A 25,918-nucleotide genomic window follows, 5' to 3' on the forward strand; every position below is an offset into this window, starting at 1 on the left:
CTAAAGCCCCTGTTGTGAGTTGTTGAGTACAGTGGCTTACTGCTTTGGCAGTGACCATGAGCTGGATCCGGACTGACCATGAGCCCCCTGGAAGCAAAGGAGGACCAGTCATCCTGAGAGAACTCCCTCCAGGTGTTCAAAGGCCCAGACAAAGACCCTTTTCAGTCGCCTTTATGAGAATGAAGAGGGCTCAGGCTTGTTGCAAAATATACTGGATAAAAGCAAACAAAACACAGGCAAGATGGTGATATTCAGGCTGAGAGATATGAGAGGTTTGATTAGGGGTACCTTTGTTTTTAGAGATAAAAACAAGCTAATGTATCCAATGAAGCATGGGTCAGTCACAGATTCAAGCAGTGTGAAGGCACTGCGGGCCAATCTAAGGAATGTGTTTGGGAGTAACTAACTAAAAGTAGCAAATACTACTATCTTTGCTAAAATTTTAAGTAGTGTGAGAGTAGTTCAGCTGTTTTTTTTAAAAAGTGTAGCTTTTCAAGTAACAAGCTGCCTTTTCCCAATAAGTATCTGCTTTACTTTGCACATTGTTTTGCACATACAGCCTTAAGGCCAAACAAACTTAGTCAATAATCAAGCACACTCCCCCAAACCGTCCTCTCTCATATGCAGCCTTAGAAAGTTTGATTCATTCTAGTGAATCAGTTAGTTTGGAAATGAATAAATAATAATAATAAAAAAGACTAATTAATTTGAGTGACTGCGCAGCACTTTAGGTCTTCTTTTTGTAGTGAATTAGTTTAGACTAATCACACTGATCATGTTCACATGCACTTAAGAAAACATTCTGAAACATCATGTTCGGAAATGTCATGTAAATGAGAACGGCGTTTTCCTCACGCTGTTTAAGGGATTAAGAGAAAGCGGTTTAACTCACCTAGGTTTCTTCCAAAGAACAAGGCTTATGTGGTCATGTAAACACATTAGTGGCGCTCCTACAGGTTTTTGAAGAGTGCGTATGTGTGTGGAACCGACCGGATAACAAACGTCATAGGATGGAGCCATGCATCATATCAACAAGTAAACACCACAGAAAGAATTCAACATTTCTGGGAGTACAGTGGCAAAGGGGAAAAGCATATTCACAAAAAAATATACCCATTGATACACCAATTTAAAATATAGACTATTGTCCCTCACATCCATGGATATACACTCAAATATATTGGGGGAATCCCGGAGTTTGACAAATAAGAGGGAAACCCCACTATTTCAGTGCAATTCTGCTGCAGGTCACGATGGAAAGGTACGGAAATTCTGGAATATCTAGAAATAAAGCGAAGTAACAGAGAATAAAATAGCAAAGTCTTTTTCGGATCCATTGTTTGTTATTTACACAAGCGTCACAGGGAAATTATGTTCTTGTGGAGAAAGCTACTTACTGACCGAGCCGCATGAATTCAGGAGTAAAGAGAAAGCCGCAAATACAGTGCATGTAAATGGGAACTCTGCATTCCAGCCTTAAAGGAATAGTTCACCCGAAAATGAAAATTCTCTCATCGTTGTCTCACCTTCATGCTATCCCAGATGTGTATGATATTCTTCTGCTGAACACAAATGAAGATTTTTAAAAGAATATTTCAGCTCTGTAGGTCCTCACATTGAGAGTAAATGTGTATCAAAAAGCTCCAAAAAAGCACATAAAGGCAGCATTAAATTAATCCATAAGACTCCAGTGGTTGAATCTATGTCTTCAGAAGCTATATGATATGTGTGGGTGAGAAATCAACATCATCAATATTTAAATCCTTTTTTACTATAAATTATTTTCCCTGCCCAATAGGTGGCAATATGAATGAAAAATGCGAGAATGTGAACAAGAATGTGAAAGTGGAGAATTATTGTTAAAAAGGACTTAAATATTGATCTGTTTCTCATTGATTTGTATGGACCTTCATAGCTGAAATATTCTTCTAAAAATCTTAGTTTGTGTTTAGCAGAAGAAAGAAAGTATGGCATAAGGATGAGTAAATGATGAGATAATAAACATTTTGGGTGAACTATTCTTTTCAGCAGTTTTTGTGCAATAAATGGCTTTCTGGTGTCCATGTAAACGAGCTCACTCTAAATTTGGCAAGAGCAAGGCTGAAAATTCTGCTGTTGAAATCGGTCTCTGCTTACCAAAATTTAAATCACTGCCCCCCAGTGGCCAAAGTTAGATTTGTTGTTTGACATATGGGCAAGTGTGAGGTTAATTTTTCAGGTAAAACGTCCAGAGATTGGCGTCAAGAGTGAGTTGTGTTTTTAGTTGCAAATGATGTAATACAGTCGAAAGTAATGCATATTTTATTAACTCTACCCCCTAACCCAAACCCTAAACCTAACCATCACTGGTGTAAAAATGTTATTTTAAAGTGAACATGTGACCTCCATGTCGTGTTCATCATTGTTTATGTGAACGTGATTACTTCCTGGTTCCCATGAGCAGGGCCGTAGATAGTGGCCCACAGATCCAGGGGGCCTCACAACAAATTCTAAACTATATATATAATTTTTTTTTTTTTCGGGGATTTTTCCACTTTTTTTCTCTTAAAAAAAAAGTGCTTTAAAAAAAAGGGCTTTTTTTTTTTTTTTTAAGTCCTCGTGGTTGTGTAGTGATTTACCTCAGTCTGGGTGGTGGAGGATGAATCCCAGTTGCTGGAGTCCCTGGAGTCACTCAGCATGCCCTGGGATTTGAATAGCGAGCTAGTGAACTCCAGGGGTGGTAGCCAGTGTATTTTACCACTGAGCTACCCAGGCCCCCATTCTAAACTATATTTTTAATAGGAAAGGGGCCCAGAGCAATATACAGTCAGGGGGTCCAGAATACCTTGCTACGACCCTGCCCATGGGACCAGACCTTGTGTCTTGCAATGCGCTGTCAGTGGCACTAGAAGAACAGGTGATCACGTTCGATTTGATGCAAAAATATCTGATGGTGTTGCCACTTATCAGTAATTGGGCAGTATGAGATTGATTTCAGTGTACATAAACTTTCAGAAGTTACGTGTCAATTTCCTGTGTGATCATGTTAAATAATTAGTAGTTGCTGCTCATTACTATATTTTTGAAGTTGAACTGAAGAACTGAGATTCATTCATTCAAAAAACCCTTATTTTTTGTGCCAGAAAAATACAGCACTAAAATCAAAATATTTTAATTGCATTTAATTGCAAATATCAATATTTGCAGAGAAATGCCCCACATATTAAAATAATTCAAAATATAATGATTAAGCAATTAAATACGTATATATACTGTATATATATATATATATATATATATATATATATATATATATATATAGATAGATAGATAGATAGATAGATAGATAGATACACTGGTGGCCAAAAGTTAGGAATAATGTACAGATTTTGCTCTTATAGAAAGAAATTGGTACTTTTATTCACCAAAGTGGCCACAATGTCTGATCACAATGTATAGTCAGGACATTAATAACATGAAAAATTACTATTACAATTTGAAAACATTTTCAGAACTTCTTAAACTACTTCAAAGAGTTCTTATCAAAAAATCCTCCACGTGCAGCAATGACAGCTTTGCAGATCCTTGGCATTCTAGCTGTCAGTTTGTCCAGATACTCAGGTGACATTTCACCCCACACTTCCAGTAGCACTTGCCATAGATGTGGCTGTCTTGTCGGGCACTTCTCACGCACCTTACAGTCTAGCTGATCCCACAAAAGCTCAGTGGGGTTAAGATCCATAACACTCTTTTCCAATTATCTGTTGTCCAATGTCTGTGTTTCTTTGCCCAATCTAACCTTTTCTTTTTGTTTTTCTGTTTCAAAGGAGGCTTTTTCTTTGCAATTCTTCCCATAGGGCCTGCACTCCTGAGTTTTCTCTTTACTGTTGTACATGAAACTGGTGTTGAGTGGGTAGAATTCAATGAAGCTGTCAGCTGAGGACATGTGAAGTGTCTATTTCTCAAACTAGAGTCTCTGATGTACTTATCCTCTTGTTTAGTTGTACATCTGGCCTTCCACATCTCTTTCTGTCCTTGTTAGAGCCAGTTGTCCTTTGTCTTTGAAGACTGTAGTGTACACCTTTGTATGAAATCTTCAGTTTTTTGGCAATTTCAAGCATTGTATAGCCTTCATTCCTCAAAACAATGACTGACTGATGAGTTTCTAGAGAAAGCTGTTTCTTTTTGGCATTTGAAACCTAATATTGACCTTAAGACATGCCAGTCTATTGCATACTGTGGCAACTCAAAAACAAACACAAAGACAATGTTAAGCTTAATTTAAAGAACCAAATAGCTTTCAAGTGTGTTTGATATAATGGAAAGTGATTTTCTAGTACCAAATTAGCAATTTAGCATGATTACTCAAGGATAAGGTGTTGGAGTAATGGCTGCAGGAAATTGGGCCTGTCTAGATTTGATATATATATATATATAAATTACAATTTAGATAATTTAAATACATTACATAAATTTGGCAGGCAAGTACAGCTTTAATAAGACAGTAAAAATGTGGCTTTAGAAGGCAATAAATTGTTTATTTCCATATCATTGAACATTTGCCTATCATTGGCCAACAGTCCACTGCAATCCATTTTGCAAATAAATTCGTCACTAAACTATAAGGAGCTTTTCTAAGATGCGTCTATGTACACACTATCTTCAGCTGGAGTTGTGCTTACTGCCCCCTGCTGACTGGGACTTGCAAAAACATTCAGGTGGTACTTCAAACTGAATTGATCCATTGGACAGAATATTCCTTATAACATCACAGGATCATGATTAATTGCGGGGGGTTTTACGCTATATTTTTTATATAATTAATTGCACTGAATTAACTTTTTAAATCAACAGACCTAATATTTATAAAGGTATTGACCCCCTAAACAATTTTTTTCAAAAAGAAATTTGACTGTAGTTGAAGTAAACATTAAATTATGAGTAGCTTGTAGCTTTTCTAGCCAAAGTTTTAAAGGAGTATCCCCACACTGGCTTTGTTTTTATACAACTATATCAGTTATTCAGAGCCAAAGACATTGATATTGACTGAAAAATTTTACAGGGTCAAAGCTCATTATGCAATAAAATAAAACTTTCTAGATAATTGTGTGATGCTTATGTACATTTTGTTTAGTCTCTCCTCACTGACAAATAAGTTGACAAGGTTGTGGGCAAGGCTCATAAACCTGATCTGATCAATGAAGTAATGACCCAGCTCTTCAAGTGAGGCCCTGTTTTGAACATTACAAACACTCACCACTAGTCACCAAGGTATATACAGTATATTTGTATAATGGTTGTTTCTACCATGCTGTTTTTCAAATTAAGGAAAGCTCTGTTTAAACGCATCAGATTATTTTGTACTATGCATACAACTATATTATTTGACAAACCACTTTAAATGTGATATGACCATAAACTATGCATGAACCTATTAAAAATATCACTTACTCATGGTCATTTTAAACATGGTCATTTTAAACATTATAGAAAAACAATTTCACATTTCTTTTGTCATATCTTTTTGGAAAAGTAATGAGGGAGACTATTTGTGCCATACATTTCGCGTCTGTTGATTCATGTGTTCCCAAACTTTCTTCTGTTAAACACAAAAGGACAAGGTTAATACTTTAACACAAAGTTTTAAGAATGGCAAATCAAGACACATTGCCTCATCAGTGAGGTTTGATGTCAGTGATGCCAAACAACATTGATTCTCACTGTCTCATGACCAGGTCAAGACAGAAATTGCAAGTTCTGCATTGATATTCGGGGAATATCTGCAGAATTTGTCGTTTCAAACGTGTATGACTTTCTTTCTTGTGCTGAACACAAAAATTGTACAGTGGAAATCTTGTCGTCTTTGCCCGTTGATGAGCGCATGGGAGCAAGTCATCACAATAGCTAGTGCTTAAGCCTCGCGAAAGCAAAAATAGTGCAAGTTCTCAAGTATAATCAAATTTCCCAAAATATTTAATGAACAAGTATGCAAGGAGCAGGTGATGTGTAAAACTTTGTGAATTACGGGCGTACCAGTTCTGCAGAATTCTGAAGAGCTGTCTGCGGAGTGTGGGTAATGTGGGGCTTATGACCGATTGCGATACAGTATGTTTAAATATTTGGAATGATGAATGAGACTTTAGAGCTACAGTGGAGGGGAAGATTTTCAGTAAAAAAAGTAAACAATTGTTGAATTTCACAAAAAGCTTTTAAATGGCTTCAGAAGACTTGGAATTTAGCGCACAAGTCGTACAGACTACTTTGAAAAGTGAAGCATTAACATTCTTCAAAATTTCTAGTTTTCTAAATGATGACAGAAAGCGTGTGTATGAATGTCTTTGTGTAAAGAATCCCTAATTTCAGGCTCTAACATCCGAGGAAGGGAGAGGTGTTCATTTTCCCTTGAATCCGTGGGTCTGGTACCGTCCTTTGACAGGCTCTGTTCGTCCCTGTGCCTGCTGTCACTGCCTCTGCTTTGAAGCAGACTCGGACTTCCAAACCTCTGCGTTTCTCACCACCTCATGTCTCCTCCAGCAGGTTAGCTCCATCACTGTTCGAGTGAGAGAGCGCTTTGTGTTTAAGATCAGAGCAATTTGCAAGCTTATTGAGGAAAACTGTCAGACAAAAGAAACTTAAGATATAGCATCTGTCATCGCTGTTTATCTCTGGTTGGGGCTCACGTTTCATACACGATGAAATGGCTGGTTGTGGATAGTTTTGTGAAATTTCACCACAGCTTCCCTCTCTCACATTTTTTTTTATTTTCTTAGCTGTAGCACAACAGCATAGGAATGATTTTAAAGCATGAATCAAATTATTGTTTATTTGTTATGATAGGTTTTTGTTAAATTAAATGGCTGTGATTTTTCATGTTTTAAAGACTCTTGCTTTGATAAAACAGCTTTTTAACAGCTGTGTAGTTTATCTCTGTTTAGATCAATTTGCAGGTTAAACACATGAAAGCCACATGGCAAAGAGGTTTGATGAATAGGGTTATCTAAATAAATTAAAAAAAATTAAATACATGAAGTAGAGCATTATACTGAAAAAAATTAATTTGTGAAATGGGATTACAAAATATTATTATAAAATATTTTGGATTATAAAATATGAGATTGTCCATAAATCACTTAAGAAGAATAAAAAGACTTGTACAGACCCATGATTTATCTACTAGATGTTAGATGTTTTTATTTTGTGCCAGACAGGAAAATAGACCGTAACGAGTTGTCATACTATATATTGTAGTGAATAATTCTCAGGGTAGGCTTATTTCAAAGGTTATTTAAAAAATAAATGTCTGTATACATTTCTACATACAGTCTTGGCTACAAAAAAACTATTGAACATTTCCTATTGAACAAAATTGAAAAATTAACATGCAAAAATCCCAAACCATTGTTTTTGTCATTTGTAGTGAATAATAATAAAATAATAATAATAATAATTATTATTATTATTACAACATACAGTATAAAATATGATCTGCCTCAAAACACTTGACAGCCTGCCCCAACCTTAAATGTATTAAATATATCCTTGTCCTGAGGACACAGTTCAACATTTCTCTTTAAATCTACCATCATTATATAGTTGACTCTGGCCTGAATGTTTGCCAAGGGTTTTATCATGCTCAGTTGTTTACTCAACATTTGCTTTTACAAAAATGTTTTTTTATTGGTTTGGAGGACAGAATTCCCAAACATTATTCTGTTAATTAATAAAATTTAACAGTTTTGAACTTGGTGTCTGAAACCAACATACAAAAGAACATCTAGAGAAGCATTTGTGCAATACAATTTTTACTCAAAACCTTATAGTTAGTGCGATATAGCACTTGAGACAACTTCTCTGTGACAACTAGCCCCAATATATAGCCTCCTTTTCAACCTCCTGTAAATTTAAACCAATACACACCATTCTGAAAAGCCATTCTCAAGTTCACAAGTGAGCATGTTCAAACAGACACCCCATACCACTCCCTCCAGTAATTAGTACAGATAGTATTCTGATGACGTCACGACAAGCATGGTCAGAACATTGTGGGAAGATGCATATCAAAACTGTTTATCTGCCGGAACTGGACAGTTATTTTGATTTTTAAATGGTAACCTGTTGTGTTGTATATTTGCTAATATCTGACCAGCGGGCAAAGAAACACAAAGGAGTGGAAATCAGAGCGCTTAGCAAGAAAAGTTTCATCTGAGTGTATTCTGATCACATTTTTAAGGTAAATCTATTTACATTAAGGATATCATTCCCATTGTTACATAAGTGGAGTAATACACACTGATGGCCAGAAAAGGCTACATACAGTAAAGTCTAATGTCATGCTAAAGTTTACCTGTCTGTTTCTCCCGTTTGTAGGTGTTCTTCTATTCCGTCTGGTCCCTTAAAGGAATAGTTCACCCAAAAATGAAAATTTGCTGATAATTTACTCACCCTCAGGCCATCCAAGATGTATCTGAGTTTTTTCTTCATCAAAAAAGAACTTAAGACTTTTAGGATTTCATTTCAGGCCTCCTCCTCTAAACAATGCAAGTGAATGTACTCCATTTTTTGGCGGTCCAAAATGCATATTTAGGGTGCACCAAAATAATCCACACGACTCCAGTCGACAAATAAAGTTCTTCTGAACGCAAACGATTGATTATTTTGAGAAACAAAACAATACTTATATACGTTTTAACTACAAATGTTCACTTCCGTACATCTCTGTGACGTGCGCTCATGAGAGGGATGACATAAGCTCATTGGTAAGGTCACGCGTCACGTGGAGGAGGAGGCAGGAAGTCATCATTATTTACAAGAGAAACTTGCACAGAGCACAGACCAAGCGCCGTTCACAAACCAAAACGGTCCAAAACAATTTCAAAACAATATAAAATAAAAAATCATTTCCAAATAATAATAATAATAAAAAAAAAAACAAGGTAAACAATGACGCGTGACCTTACCAACAAGCTTAAGTCATCCCTCTCATGAGCGCACATCACAGAGATGTACGGAAGCGAACATTTGTAGTTAAAAAGTATATAAGTATTGTTTTGTTTCTCAAAATAATCAATAGTTTGGGTTCAGAAGAACTTTATTTGTCGACTGGATTCATGTGGATTATTTTGATGCACCCTAAATATGCATTTTGGACCGTCAAAAAATGGAAATAAATTATCAGCAAATTTTCATTTTTTGGTGAACTATTCCTTTAAGTAAAATATTGTATATCTTGTACATTCATGCTTAAAGACAATAAATTGAGTGCAAGCTTGCTTTCATATCTTGTATGTAGGCTTTTATTCATTGAATACTCCGAACACTAGAGACAAGACCCAGACATTTTGTATTACACTGAATAATAAATGAGACACGGTCAAACACTTAATAATTTTGGAGTAAACAGTCTCTGTCATTGTAAATGCAGTTATCAGCAAGTCTAAAAGAGCTATGAGTCTATGAATAAAGAGCAGAGACCCTTCTTGATTTATGAATGTGATATGATATGAATGCATAAAATGACAACAAATTTAAAAGTAATTATTACATAAGAAGTCTGTTTAACACTTTTTTTATTTCTCATATTCTCTGAACCCAGTTAATGAAGTGAGTGAACAGCAAAAATAATCTATAATAAAACAGTTTACAGCTCATTTACAAGTGGAGTAGAATACCACGGCAGACGTGGTTAGTCAGAAACAAGGATGAGACCAAGATTCATATGAGATTTTATTGAGATTTACGGAGAATCATACAGCATGATCTATGCAAGAGAAAATTTAGTGTTTGTGAACAGGCTTTATACCCATGAGACAACTGGAGAAGAGAAGCAAATCTAACAGAGATAACAGTTTCGTTTTGCCATAGAACATTCCATGAGACTCCTTACACAAACACATATGTGATAAGAATAACAGCAGAAACATAAATAGCAGATAGGCACTTTGTATATTGTGGGAAACAGACAAAAACATTATTCATTCAAGGACAGCTCTGGGGCTACAGCACACAGCCTTTTGTTCCAGAAGTTTCTATCAGTTCCTGTCTTCCCACCTGCCCAAAGTCTGAGACACAGGTGGCCCTTTGAGGGAAAAGTAAAACAGAGGACTAACAGAAACGCTGATTGTTGAGAAACACTGATTTTGTAGACTGCTCTATTGTCCCATAACAGTCCCTCTTCTAATCCACCTGGTCGGCCTGGGCGGATTCAAACATGGATAACAGCTTACTCCAACGTGCGATGTTCAGATTACAATCATTGATCATCCGTCGCACTTCACACCTTATCAGTCGTATCGGGGACACCTGGTCAGTAAGATCCTTAAGCATTCTCATCAAGACTGGCCCATGACTGCAAAGAGGAGGGGTCGAGGGTAAGTGTGTCGTCCAGTAAGTTGCAAAAACTGGGTTCACTCGTGGTGACAAGAGGGTTGTGTGCAGGTGGCAGGGAACCAGCCAGGGATTTGGGGTCTCAACGACCCAGCCTGGGGGTGACTCCTTTGCCTTCCTCTGTGTACTTGGTTGTGGAGACACTGGCCTCCCGTAGATCCTTCGGACTGGCCCCTGTGCCGTTACCGGTTACTTCCATCACCTTGGCTTCCCGGGAGTGTGAGCATTGCCAAAGACCATTTCGATCACTCGTAATAACTGACATAGTTCTCCCCTTGCCGAGCCGGGAACTTGCAGGATGTCTGGTCCGAGCTCCATGGTCCCTGGTGTAGGGCTTTACTGGTTGTTTAGATCAGTGTTACTATCAGAAATAATTGGTAATTATTTCTTTAGTTATTAATTAATATTTAAATTAATTAATTGAATCTAACTCATTAAAACCTCATATGGGGCTCCAGTAACGTTTAGGAGTGGGTTTGGTTATTAGCAATAATTAATAATTATCAAAGATAATTATTAATTATTAAAATCAATAGAACATTGATGAAAATCAATATTAGCTTTTTTAATCCTTTAAATCAACAATTATCAAAGATAATCACTAATCATTAACATCGATGAAACATTAATTAAAATGAACACTAGCTTATTGATCATTCAAAATCAACAATCATCAAAGATAATTATCAATTATCAAAAATCAATAGAATATTAATAAGGATTAATATTGACGGGGCACCACCCTGGAATCAGGGACTAATAACCAGATAGTATAACAGTCTCAATATTAGATTGTTTTCTTAGGAAAATCGACATCCGAAGAATATCGATTTTCGGGAAAAAAAAACAATGAATGAAGGCTTGAATTCGAGCACTGACATCCCGTCAGCATGACACAGGTGTATGCAAAACAAACCAAATCACTTCTCTTTGTAATATAACAAAGTTTATTTATGCAGTAATATCAATTAATAATTAATACAATGCAGTCAATAAACTTCCGACTTACAACTACAAACTACAAACAGTGATATGATTAGATATGGAAATCAAAATAATCCATGAGGGTGTGTGTGTGTGAGAGCGAATGTGTGTGTGTGCGTGTAAGGAGGGACACGCACAAAATAGCGGACGTGACTCTCGTGGAGAGTATGTCACGCGAGACTTCCGGACAGAGAATATAGCTGCGAATGTGGGCGGAGAGAAACCAATCAATGGCGTCTACCAGTTACCGCGTGTATCCGCTTGTACGATAGCTTAGGGACAAAGCTGAGCCTTATCACGAAGCTATCTACTAGCCAAAAATGTGTGCGAGAATGTTTGTGAGGGGTCGCGTGTGAGTGTGTGTGTGTGGTTAATATGAGAGAGAGAGAGAGAATTAAGTGATGCCCCAAAGCCGGTTTCGCGATCATGGGAGAGAAAGCAGCTGTTAGTTTATCACTCAGAGACGCAGTGGATGGCTCGTAAACCGTCCCGCGGTCTTTGATTCTTTAATGGATAAACTCAGTTTGCCGGTCTCACCTGCGATGGCGGAAATGCACAACAGTCCAATGTGGTTGGACTACAATACAGCAAATCTCATTTGTGATAATTAATACCCTGAGTATTAATCGCAATGAGCGGACACGGCGGTCCGTAAACTGTACAAGCAATAACGTTGATACACAAGAATAACACACTATAATATTCTATCTCTGCCCAGACGTAAACCTCTTACTTGAATCGTATGAGGACGTAGAATGTGTGTTCATCCGTCCTTTAACTCCGACTCGGTTCCTTGAGGCTCGGGTTATGACGGGAGGCTGTTTCCTCGCTCTGTCGGTGGGCGGTACGGCTGTGATTCTCGGCGGGCTGGCGGAGAAATCAGCGACGTTGACTTGATTGAAGATGGAAGAGAAATCTTTTCTCTCTTCACTTCTGCAGGCAAACAGATGAAGATGTGGATTGCTCAACGGTCTCCTTCGGATCCGTTAGAGTGTTCGGTGGAACACAGAGTAATCTCAACTCGTCCAGTGAGATGGAGATTGTATGGCCACAGTTTCAAGTCGGACGTTACTTCCTTGTGCCACAAGGCTGCACCTGAGAGCAGCGATGAGCTGCGTCTACACACGGCGAGTAAAGTTGCTGGAAGCAAATCCCGGAAGCATTTCAGAGGTATTTCTACTCCTGACGATGTCACGGTTGAGGTGCGTTCTGTTGTGTGCCTCATCCAATAGGAGTTGAGAGTTCGATCCTTTAGTGAGCAAGGCTTCATGGGATTTGTAGTCTGTTTTGGACTCCCTTTGATTTTGGTGTGGTTTTTATCAGTAAGATTTATGACTTGTTATGTGGGCCTGAGTTAGGTTTTACGACTGTGTTAGGTCTGCAGTTGTCTTCTATCTGAATACATGAGACCCAACACTGGCCTCATCCAGGGATTTGGGGGTGGTGGGAGGGGTGTTGAGTTTTGTCCATAGGAAAACCAGGTACATGGTTTGCCTCTGACCTTGGTCTCAATCAGACCAGCAAGGACAGGTTGTTGCAGGGGCTGCTTAAGAAAAGCAATTTGGTCTCGCTGGACAATACTGATATTTTGGGTTCGGTCCACCTGTTCTTCGGGTGGAATGTCCAGGCCTCGTCATTGGAGGTTGGCAATGCAGGACTTGTAGACATCCTCAGAGTAGTTGATGAACCTTAGGACTGCGGTCTTCAAAGTACTAATGGTAGCGTTGTATCATCCATCAAGGCTTCCAGGGGCCATATATAGACTCGAGTCCATCATGGGAATTGATGGCTGTTCGTGCTATATCTGTCATGACACAGGTCTGGCAGCCCTCATACTTCTATGTTCTGAGGGTGTGTTTATCACAAGCAAGAAATAAAAGTTTGGCAAAAAAAAAAAAAAAAAAAATGCAATGACATTTGTGCTGTGGTATCGAAATTGGTATCGAGAACCGTGAAATTTCACTGGTATCAGTACCGACTACTGACATTTTGGTACCGTGACAGCACTACCTACTTCAGTGTTTCTACTTTTAATTGAAGTAGAATTTTACAACAATTCTCTGTTCTGAATGTGGACTTTAACCACTCATAGTCATATGAACAACCAGTTAATTTAAGTACACATAAACCGGAGCCAACTCATGACTTCAAGACTGATTTGTGAATCTTTTTGACGATTCCTTAAAATAAATCTGTACTTAAGATTATTTGTTTGTGAATGAGACTGCACTTATTTGTACAGCATGTTTGTTGTTGCATGCAACCAGCCAGGACAACATGAAAAAACAGAATGATCTGTTTCAATTGATGTCTTTGTATTTATTTATTTATTTATTTATTTTTTTGCAGTGCCCAGTCTTTCTGTCTCATCACATTCAATTCAAACTGCAAGCTCACAACTCACCTGAAACATTTCTTTTGCTGTGGTGCTGAAGATTCAGTACCTGCAAAAAATGGAACCGGTTCTGAAAAAGCAGCAGTTCTTGATTCCCAATCATAGTCTAAAGGTCAGGCTCTTTAGTCAAATATATTGTGCACCTTTTGGTTAAAAGGTTTAACTTAAATTTCCCATTACATTTTTGTTAAAAATGATGATTTAGCGAATCATGCTAATCAATAGCCATCTTTATTTTGACCCTATTTCTCATTATTCACTTCGTATTTTGCAAACTTTCCATCTGCTTGAGCAAGGTCATCTCAGTGGGTGACTGTTGCGCTGAAACGTGGCCCACTAGATAAAGTGTCACGGGGGAGGTAGCCTACACCGGCAGCGTATTCAGACAGTTGAAGAACTGAGCCTTATTGTGACTACATGCAGGGCTCCTTGTCAGAAGCACTGTTCTAATGTAGAAGATTGAATGACTGAACACTGTTTACATCTCGCTTTTGACCTTGCAAAGCTTTTAAGTAAGCAATGGCTTCTGGGCCATAACGTCAATGTTAGCTATTGTTCTGTGGCTAAAGTGCTTACTCGGTGTGAACCTGTTTATGTTATTATGCAGCACGACAAGGATAGTTGTAGTAATGGGACCAACTCACCCACTTCTATTATTCCCCCAAGCGTAATAGGCAACTGACAGATGAAACTTGTTATTAAAGAGTAGGAAATAAACACTGAAATGTCTGTGGTTATGGCTGATGAAACTCAAGCCTCCTCTGTTTTTGGGGTTCGTAATAAGCCTTACAGATGGGCAAGATGATGCGCAAAGAATTCGGTCTGCAGTCTAACTAGCTTTAGCTAGCTAGCTTTTTCGCTAACCTGAGTCCACAGGTTGCAGGTGAGACTATGGATTTAAATTTACAGCATAAAAAAGGCTGTTCTCTGTTTATATAACCGTGTTTGAGCAAGCGTTTGACAACCTCTGTTGCAAGCGCAGTTTGGGACATTGCTGAGATCGCTTTAGAAACTCTCGAGGATTTGCATTCAAGGTAAAAAAAAAAAAAAAGAACTGAAAAGCTGGAGACTTTAGCCTTTATTTAATCTCAATGCTGTCTAGGTAGCAGAAATGTTAAATCTCGTTTGTGATTTTTCTTTTTTCTTTTTTTTCTTTTTATGGGGAAGCATTGTCTCAAAATGCAGGTCTCAAACAGTGTAAACCTGCAGTGAATGACAGCAGTCATTGTAATGGTAGAGTTTGTCGCATTGCTCGATTTCTGTGTACAATTTATTAAAAATGTAATAACAGTTTTGTTCTGTCATGTTAATAATTAGGCAATGTGAATTTGATTTGTACAAAATAGCAATAAAGTAATTCAGCTTAACTGTTCTATGTTTGTTTTGAGGTGTAGCCAACATAAAGAATATGGCATGAATAGCATATTTCAGGAATCACCGTCATTATCGCGTCTGCTGTAATAAGACCCATTTGCCATGCAGTTGGTATTGGTAGATTTAACATTTTCAAGAATCGCACAAACTCCGATCGCAAATGCCTGTTTTTAATTTCCAAAGTGCAACCACTGAGGCCAAAAATTATCTAATGATGATCTTACATGAACAAGATCACCACTGAAGATCTAACGGGATGAATGAAACTATGGAATAGTCTCCCTAACACTGTTCGAGATGCAGACACACTCACTCAGTTTAAGTCTAGATTAAAGACTCATCTATTTAGCCAGGCATACACCTAATTTATCCTTCAACTCACAATTAGGCTGAAAAAGATTATCAGAAAAAATTATCATGATCTATAACTCTGCAATAAATTGAATGGCATCTATGCTACTATTATTTTATTTGTTTCCCTGTCTGAACCTCGGGACTCCTATCCTGAGGTCACCAGAACCGGCCAGATCCAGCTCCATTCCTGCTTGGTTTTGGACTCCACTGCTATGTGTCACTGTGTGACGATGACTCATAGCAGCCAGTGCCAGCCAAACATCACTTCAGTCTATTACGATGGACTTCAGAGGATGAACTGATGCCAACTCCAACCATAAGACATGGGATACTTCATATGCCATTGCCTGAACCTTGGACTTAGAATAGACCTCACCAAAATTACCGGCCAGGTTGAACTGCGATGCACCCAACTGATCTCTGCCTGCATCACCTCGGTCTAATGATGGACTACACTCTTGAAATGGAATACATAGACTATCAATTAATTGCCAACAAATCCCTTCATCAGCCAACTAACAAGGACAATTGCATCTATGTGAACTTCTGCAGTTAATCCAGGGTGAACTTCAAAGACATTAGTCATTAATCTTACAGTTCTTACAAAATCTTTGTTTTAAACACTGACCCTTAACACTTACTTAGTTTAATAATTTTAAACCATGACTTGCACTATACATAAGTAATATTGGCATTATACTGTAATTGTAACTGGCCCCCACAGTGAGTCTGGTTTCTCCCACAGTTAATTTTCTCCATTAACCAACATCTTATGGAGTTTTGTGTTCCTTGCCACAGTTGCCTTCGGCTTGCTCACTGGGGTTATAAATACAATTATTATTTAATTACTTATTTTTTAACAATACACAATTGTGTTTTATCAGACTACACAATGATGACTCTAAGACATTATAGATATTACAGTTTTATCTTCTGTTAATGCCTGATCTTCTGTAAAGCTGCTTTGAAACGATGTGTGTTGTGAAAAGCGCTATACAAATATAAATGACTTGACTTGACTTGACTTGAATGGTCCCCTGTCTTGCCACCAAAGGGCTTACTGAACGCAGTAACTTGGTCGATTTAAATCGGCTGTTAATAAGTTTGAATATTGAATATGCCATATTATTTACTGTACGTGGGCTAATAATTTAAGCAGTAATTTAGCAATAATTTAATTTATTCTATACCATAGATATCAATTTAAAATAATTTTTATTTGCCTTACCTTAAACATTATTACAATATAAAATACAATACAATATAATGCTTAAAAGAAACTGGAGCGCAGCTCATATCCACCATTGAAATCTGCTACTCTGAAGAACCACACGGTTGCTTACTTTGTGACGTCACGGTAATTTAATATTTAATTTTGCTATAATCGTGCAGCCCTATGATGAATAAAAAAACAAAAAAAATTTTTTTATTTTTTAAAAAACAAAAAAAACCCAATTATGTTAAGGACCAATGGCGATTCCTTTAAGACTACACGGGAAGCACGGCCTTCCTTTAAAATTTCATAAAAATTGCCCAATGACATCAAATTGCATATAATCTCTCTATAATTCAGATAATTATTGTCGCTGTTCAATATTTTAGGTAACAAAAGTGTACAATAGCATACAACACTTTCACGTTCCGTTGATGTTATCTGAATGAGTATGTCCGTCAGAGTTAGCAGACACATGGCTCATAGAACCCCATGGGTGTCTAAAGCCCCGTTCACACTATCAGCGATTTTGTCGCTAGATGTCACTAGTCTCTGTACTCTGTGTCACTAGTGGGCATTCCTACTGCTGTCACTTTAATATTATTGGTCGTCTGCACAACTGGTCATAGCTTTAGAAAATCTGATCACATATTAGATATATTACCTGTAAAACTAAGATAATATTCTTATTTGACTAATAATAATTTGTTTTGCCTCTAAAAATAATCATTCTGCAGCGGTGCTTAATGCATCATATCATGAACAAGATGAACAATCTATTAATGTATGAATGAAACTCTCACAATGCCATCAATTCTGGTTCATCATATAATCAACATCATCCTGCTAAAAATTAGCATTCTGGATGGAAAAGTATTATAAACTGCAGCAATGCTCAATCATGAACGATCTTCAATGTATCAACGAAACACACTCAATTTATGACGCATCATTGTTTTATTATATCCATATACGTACCTGTATGTGGTTACAGACAAAAGATATAGAACAGCAGTCAATGACTCATGCCACAACTCCTCCGTCTTTTCTGCACTCGGCTCAACTACTCCAGAGATTTCCAAGGTGTTAAAAATAAGGAATCTTTTAAACAAATCTAGTTTAAAACACTTGTGTCAAGTTTTTAGAAGTTTTATCTTTGTGTCCAATTTGGTTTCATACATTTTTGAAAAACCATAATAGCATTTACTAGAAAAAAAATGTTACTTTAAAAATGTCATGTTGTGTAACCAAGTAAAAAGTATTTTAACTTACTTTATTTGCACCTTGAATACATGAGACATCTTTATCATTCAGAAAAAAAATGTCTAGGTGATATATATATATTTTTCAATATATATATATATATATATATATATATATATATATATATATATATATATATATATATATATATATATATATTTATTTTTTTATTTATTTTTTTTGTCAAAAATATCAAGAAGTTTTCTCAGGGTTACACCACATGACCTGAACAAAATGTGCATTTTCATAAAAATGTCAACAAAAAAAAAAAAGAAAAAAAGAAAAAAAAAATCTGATGTTTTCACTTTATGCTCAGTCTTGATGGTCTCAAGGTGTCCTCTCTGTTTTATGTTTTTTATGGTCAGTATAAACAACAAAATAGCTACCATGTTGGTTACACCACATGACTTTGATTTGGTGGACAAAAGTGTTTTTAAAATGAATAATATTTTAAAACACAATTGTTTCACTGCTTTTTATTTATTTATTTTTTTGGTTTGTTTTTTTGGAGAAACAACAATAAAAGATTATTCTACACTATTCCTGCCAAAATTTATTTTTTCAAGAATTTCAGCTTTTAATGAGACTTTGACTTTTTTTTTTTTTTTTTTTACTCTTTCTGAACCACATTTTTTACTTAAAGTCCCCCAAAAATATTAATATGACTTCCAACTCAGAAATTGAAAATATGCTCATCATAGAAAAGGTGTATTCAAGTAAACATTTTGTGTCAATTGCATTTATTATGAATTTTCAAATTAATAGATTTGGCCCCCCCCCCCCAAAAAAAAAAAATGACCGTCATGTCATTGACACATGGCCATAATATGCACGTTACCCTCTGTTATTGTATTTTTATGATTAATTTTGCAAAAAGAATCCACGATGTGTTTGACCTAGATCGTTCGCTCACTGTCACACACACACGCACATTTTTTCTACTCCAACAACCGAACTATAATGGAAGAAGAGCCCGACCGATATGGGATTTTTGAGACCGATACCGATTTTAGAGGGGTAACTATTTAAAATAGTTAATTTTTGAGCTGGAATGAAAACAGACCTTTTCTATGTGGATTGTGCACAGATTCTGCACCAATATGACTATAAAAAGGAAATCAGAAGGCTGCTTTCTTAAATATTTTTATCAAAGATTATTTGACATTATTATTAAACATTGTCAACACTGGAAAAAGTACAATATTTCCCTCTGAAATGTAGTGGAGTGGAAGTATAAAGTAATAGAATATGCCATGGTAATACACAAGTAAAGTACAAGTACCTCTAAATTGTACTAAAGTACAGTTTTCTTGCTTATCAAAACATCATCAGCAATATTTAGCTGTTAATGTATAACAAAACAGTCACAAACAATAACTCATGGTTCGCTGCTGCCGAGTCCGTGTTCTGATGGAAAACCAGACTTTTATATATTACATTTTGTAAATGCGATGACTGGAATTGTTCGGTTCAAGGGGGTACCAAACTGTTAATCCTGAACAAAACAGTTTGGTGAATACATGTTTATACATTAGCTTCCATTCACCTGACAAGGTATGAAAGTAGCTACGTGGTTAGCTAGTTAGCTCGTTGTCACGGAAAGTAAAAGTCGGACGTTGTTTATTTACTTTCCAGCATTGCGTCTCACCAACTAGGTAAACGTAGCTTGAAATCAACTCTCAACAGACACAATTCACCACCGCATTGTTGTCTGCTGAGCTGCAAAAAGATGCTCTGATGCATACCTTTCAATCTGCAACGTTACTGACTGCACTGACAAACTATAGCTGGCTAACAGCAAACAGATGTGATAAACATGAGTGACATGGTTGTTAGGGACAGGGTTAACGTATATTAGTTATATTGAAAAGGGAAAATGGTGGAGTCATTGTTTATTAACTTTCCAATATATATTTTACAAACTAGTTAGCAACTTTTCGAGAAGACACCACTTAAATCCGCCCTGTCTGCAGAACCACTGTCAGCTCAGCTCTGTAAATAATGGAGTCGGAGAGCGCTCTGCTAGACAAACTACGCTATGACACCAATTCTAAATCACCCAAGCATTGTTTTCTGCATTATATGTTCTGAAAAAAGTTTTTATATCTGCGCATATCGGATAACATATACGGCGATATGATATATCTGTGAAAGGCTAATATCGGCCAATAAATCCGATAAATCGGTCGGGCACTAAAGCGAAGTTTGGCTGCTTCTATGAAGGATGCTTAAACAGCTCACACAAAAGCGATTGGTGAGCGAAACCTTGACAATTATTTGAGTTAAAAACATGTAGGCAATGTTGTAACTGTAAATTTTTCATAGCAATATCTAACCTTCTGTACTCTTCTTTTTAAAGAAAGACAATAGATTTCCTTGTACTGTTCTCTTGGCCATTTTTGAAAGTCCGTGAAACTTTTGAAAACTTTTTGAACTTACTCAGCCCATCGCTAATCTCCGACACGCCTGTTTGCCAGTGCTTTAAAGGTGCAGTATGTAAGATTCAGAAACCCTTGTTATTAATGACACCTGTGGCTGTTAAGTGAACTGCAGCCAGCTACCTGTTGCTCGTGCTCGCGCTCGTGCACACTCTCCATAGGGACGCGAGCGAGCATCAGCCAAAACAATGACATAACGTACAAAGAGACTGAACGTGATCCACCGGCATCATGCTGACAGATGAGGTAGCAAAATTAAAATTACACAGTTATGATTGTTTTACTACAAACTTTGAGACTAAACTAAAACTACTTATCTGCTAACATACTGATACACACATACAGCTACATACTACCGAACTATACTAGACAGTTTACGGTTGCACTGCACTATTATGTTGCACTATTGTATGTTTTGTATGTCATATGTTGTACTACCAGCATATTTGCTTAAATTTATCCTGTATACCTGACTTTTAGTATAAAGAGAAGATCGTTGAAATTATTTGAAAGTTATGAAGCAAGGCAGCTTGCAGTTCATCAGCGTTATCAGGCAAGATCAAGTAGCTAAAATTACACAGATCAATCCTTATGGCACTATATTTCATATGCTTTGCAGTTATGTAAGCTTACCTGTCCAATAAGAAGAACGCCAATTCAGGGTCGGTTTTGATCCCCAAAAACAAACGAAGTTCCCTCTAGGAATCAAATGCCCTGCCAATGATCACTCTAGTTTTCGCTCGACCATGATCACATTCCCGATTACCCAGACGGGATTCAGTAGATTATTTATTTATTTATTTTGGCTTACTCGGAGTTTGTGTAGGAGTCGTGTTGTGCTGGGAGCCGAACATTTGCTGGATTCCATCTCTAAGTTAACGTTACCTAGTGTTGCAGTTTGTTGTCGCTGTTGAATAGCGGAAGAGAAGCTATTACTGTCTGAGGCAAGGCTCTCGGGAGCACACATAAACATCACATCCTTTGGATTTTCCTGGCAAAAGCGATCCCTTCGCATGAAAATCACTCTACAGGCAGGAAGTCCGGGAAGGGCTCATTTTTTTAAGTTGCGTGACAAGCCATTCACACATTGGCAAAAAAAAAGGTGAATATTACATGAAAATTGTTACATATTGCACCTTTAAGAAAACCGCCGTTTTTTTGCAAGGGCGAGAGAGCTTGCGTGCTCATGGTTGCCAGATTGCACAATTTAAGCGTCACACTGGTAGAATATTTCCAAACTGTGTAAGTGTAAATCTGATAGTCACCTCTTGAAATCTGGCAACCCCAAACCTGTCGAAATCTAATTCTGATTGGCTAATCGCAGTTATTTAAAGTCTGTTATTTATCAAACATTATGTAGAGAAATAAATATTTTACTTACATAATTAGTTCTAAGTAATACAAAGGGTTGGAAGGGTTACTTTTGAAATGTATTCCACTACAGATTACAGAATACATGCTGTAAAATGTCATTTGTAACGTATTCCATTAGATTACTCAAGGTCAGTAACATATTCTAAATACTCTGGATTACTACTTCAGCACTGGTAGATTTTTTTCAATTGTTTTGACTAAAAACTCTAAGACAAAATACACGTTAAAAATACATTCTCTGAAAAACCTAAATATCTTATGCAGTGTTGTTTCTAAAACAAGATTTTTAGATATTTTAACAGGAAAACAATACAAAAATGATTATCAAGAATACAATTTTTGCCTTAATATCAAAGGTCTTCTGAGAAAAAATTAGAATTTTTTTGATAAAAGAATATGATCGAGCCTGGAAACATGTGCATGTAAAATGGCTAGAAATAGCATTTTAGCTTGGCGTAAAGCTGACAATTGACACAAGGTTTATTTCTATTTCTTCTGCTCCAAACTTACTTCAAACTTACTCCACTGTCTGCTCGTATGAATGTAACACATCATAAGAAAGTGTTTCACCGCTGTTCAAATGCACTTTGGATCGCATCATTTATATGTATAAATGTTTTCCATCTGAAAGGACTAAATATTAAATGAAACAAATGACAATAAAATGCAAAGTAATCTCTTCAGTAATCAAAATACTTTTTGAATGGAACTGTATTCTAATTACCAATGATTTAAATTGTAACTGTAGTGGAATACAGTTACTTATATTTTGTATTTTAAATACGTAATCCCGTTACATGTATTCTGTTACTCCCCAACCCTGGTAATACATGACACAGTTAATCTAAATGGGGATGGTGGTTTTACAAGGGGATTGGTTTTTGGAATTTCTTGCAACAAGTGGGATGGCATCCACTGGTATACCATCGCATCATTTTAAATATAAGGTTCTGTATTTTTGGTATTTTATTTTCATTTAGTAAGTTCACTAGTTAATATTTTTAGAGTTTTTCTGTGTGTTAGAAACATAGCTGCTTTTGGGGGCAAAATGGCAGACACTGCTAATGTTGTTGATTTAAATTTGAAGTAGCCTAATCATTTGATACACTTACCTATGAGGAGCGACTCAGAATTAAACAGAATGGCAGACCAATGACCAAGATTCATTTAGTTAAAAAAATCAGGCAACAAAGAGAATAATGAAATAAATAATAATAATATAAAAAAAATTTGAAAGATGCGAGTACATTTCCTCTCTTTTGAAAAGCACCAGTCGCCACTGTTAAGGACAATCAGTGCATTCATATGATCTAATTCAGTTATTAAACAAACATGCCAAACACAATTAACTGTATATGTAATAGAGGCCTCCTTTATGAAACATTAATACATTTGACTTTTCATTTGACCCAAATACACATTCTGCTGCTGTTCAACAGAAAACCCACTGGACCTATTTTGTATGGTCTTTTTTAAATCACTACACTCTTGTGTTGGGAAACTCAAACCACCTCTCTCATTGGACACTGGACCTCCTTTCAGAATGGTCTGTCTGTTCCCCTCCACCTTCCAGCTAGAACTCTCTGCATGAAAACCTTACCCAGCTAAGTGCTAACAGTCTGGAATCTCTCTCTCTCTCTTTGGGTCCCAGCCTTGGTGCTGAAACCCATCCAGCTCCACTCTGGACCTGACCTGAGCCCTGTTCTCTTTCTGGCTAAACATTAGTGGATCTGTGCCACCATCCCCCCGAGAGAGCATGTTTTCAGCTGGCCTTGTCAACTTAAAGACCCGGCTCAAGCTTTTTTATTGAGCACTGATCAAATTATGGTGTCACTTGATATTTTGTCAGCATATCCAGTGGGACAAAACAAAATGGTGTTCGCTGGGGAAGAGAAAACAATCGCTGCCCATATGTAATTTGGCATAAGTGTAATGGCATGCCAGCTCATGGGAAAACTTTGTTGGAGCCTTTAAAATGTTTTATGTGGGACTCGTTCCAATGGGAAATCATAATCATTTGCAAAGCAAATGCTTGTAATGTCTGGCACATTAGTGACAGAGTTGGGTTTAAAATGAAAACATGTGCACTCATCATAGTGGACCATGTTAACCTTGAGCACTTGCAGCAGAAAATAAGGGGAGGCCTGACATGTACTCAGACCCCTGTCACGTTCCTTTTCATTCAATCCATCAAATAAACCAGAAAGGTTTTATTTACCAATCTGCCTGGAAACTAAATATTGTTTACAAGGTATAAGGTTGATACATTGAGCAATTCTGAGGAAGAACTAAGCACTTGGATTTCAAGTTTACCATGTCATTGGCATCAGATCTTTGATAGATATTCAGATATTCAGAGTTTTGTTTCAGGCACTTAGTAACAAGTTAGATATCCACAAGCAGAACTTTTTATTATGTTATAATATATATATATATATATATATATATATATATATATAAAAATCCGTACTTGTTATTTGTTAATTATTATATATATATATATATATATATATATATATATATATATATATATATATATATATATATATATATATATTAGTACCTATAATAGAATCTGATCACAAAACCTAAACACATTTTCCTATTTTTAGGAATATTCCGTTATAATTTTTTTTGAGAATGAGTACGAGTATCGTTACTTCCTTTTCAGTACTTGCTGATACCGATACCAGTTTTTTTTTCTAATGTTACAGTTAAAAAAAAATAAAAAAATAAAAAAATTTCATGACAAAAAGCATCTCTGTATAGTAACATGTATGGCCCTATTTAATCCATTTTTTCTTTTATTTATTTTTTTTACAATTTATTTTTTTTATTTCTTTCACAAATTCCATATTTAACAGTTTAATTCAATGTTATCATTAAAGGGTGTCTAAACAAATTAATTCAATAAAACTTTAATTAAATGAAAATAGAACAATTATCAGTCATTTTCAACATACCATTGCATTATTTTATTATATGAAGAGTTTTTTATTATTATTATTATTATTATTATTTTTTTTTTTTACAGATAATACAACAAAAATACAACTGTCAAATAAAGTGCTGCACAACAGAGCATCACAGATGTAAGGTATTGCTTAAAATAATACAATTATAATTTTATTATTACAATAAATAATACGCAACTATAGAGTTGTGAACTATTTGTCATATTTTTGTCTATTAAAATGAAACTCTTATTTTGACAGAACTTTTATTTTGACGATTCATTCAGCAATGCCGTTTCATTATCTCATGATTCAGAGCTGAGAATTTGGATCGTGGATTTAATTTGTGCACTGTAAGCTTACGCAATGACAGTCATATGTCAGATGGTATTGGTTTTTGGTATCGGAGCCTTTTTACGAGTATTAGTATGTGAGCCTAGTATCGGTATTGGGACACCCCTAGTATTTTGTTTTTGTTGTCTGTACAACTGTTTGTGAAGACCACCACAGCATTGTAAAAAAAGTAAAAAGAAAAAAACTTCCACACTGACCTATTATTGTGGTATCAACTATTTCAGATTAACCTTCCTTTAAACAACATGTAAAAGCATAATGAACAGTGAATGGTCCCTTTACATGTAGGTCAAAGGGTGTTTTCCTATGTAAGTGGGTGTTTTTTTTTTTTTGACCAGAGTTAGCAGGGACATGTACCAGACTTTATGCTGTTAGTCAAAAGTCTGGCTACATGAAGCTATCAACCACCTACATGAGCTTGGACCAGCTAATGACCAGCTTCGACCAGTTAGAAACCGTAAGTGCATCTCTTATCATCAATCTGCTGATCTTTACCCTCACACCAATGACAATCAATAGACTGGCATTATGCAAAACCAAGAGAATAGGCTAGTTAGCTTTAGAAAGAGGCAGGGGTGGGTACTAACCAGGGAGGCAGGAATTAGCTGGTTAGCAGGTACCAGTTAGGCCCTGTTGGTAGATGCTGGAACTACACCCTCCGGTGCTTAAAGGAATAGTTCCAAAAATTATAATTTACTCACCCTCAGGCCATCCAAGATATATCTGAGTTTGTTTCTTCATCAAAACAGAATTTAAGACTTTTAGGATTTCATTTCAGGCCTCCTCCTCTAAACAATGCAAGTGAATGTCCTCCATTTTTTGGTGGTCCAAAATGCATATTTAGTTTGCATCA

Source organism: Myxocyprinus asiaticus, chromosome 1 (assembly GCF_019703515.2).
Source record: "Myxocyprinus asiaticus isolate MX2 ecotype Aquarium Trade chromosome 1, UBuf_Myxa_2, whole genome shotgun sequence".
NCBI classification, from domain to species: domain Eukaryota; kingdom Metazoa; phylum Chordata; class Actinopteri; order Cypriniformes; family Catostomidae; genus Myxocyprinus; species Myxocyprinus asiaticus.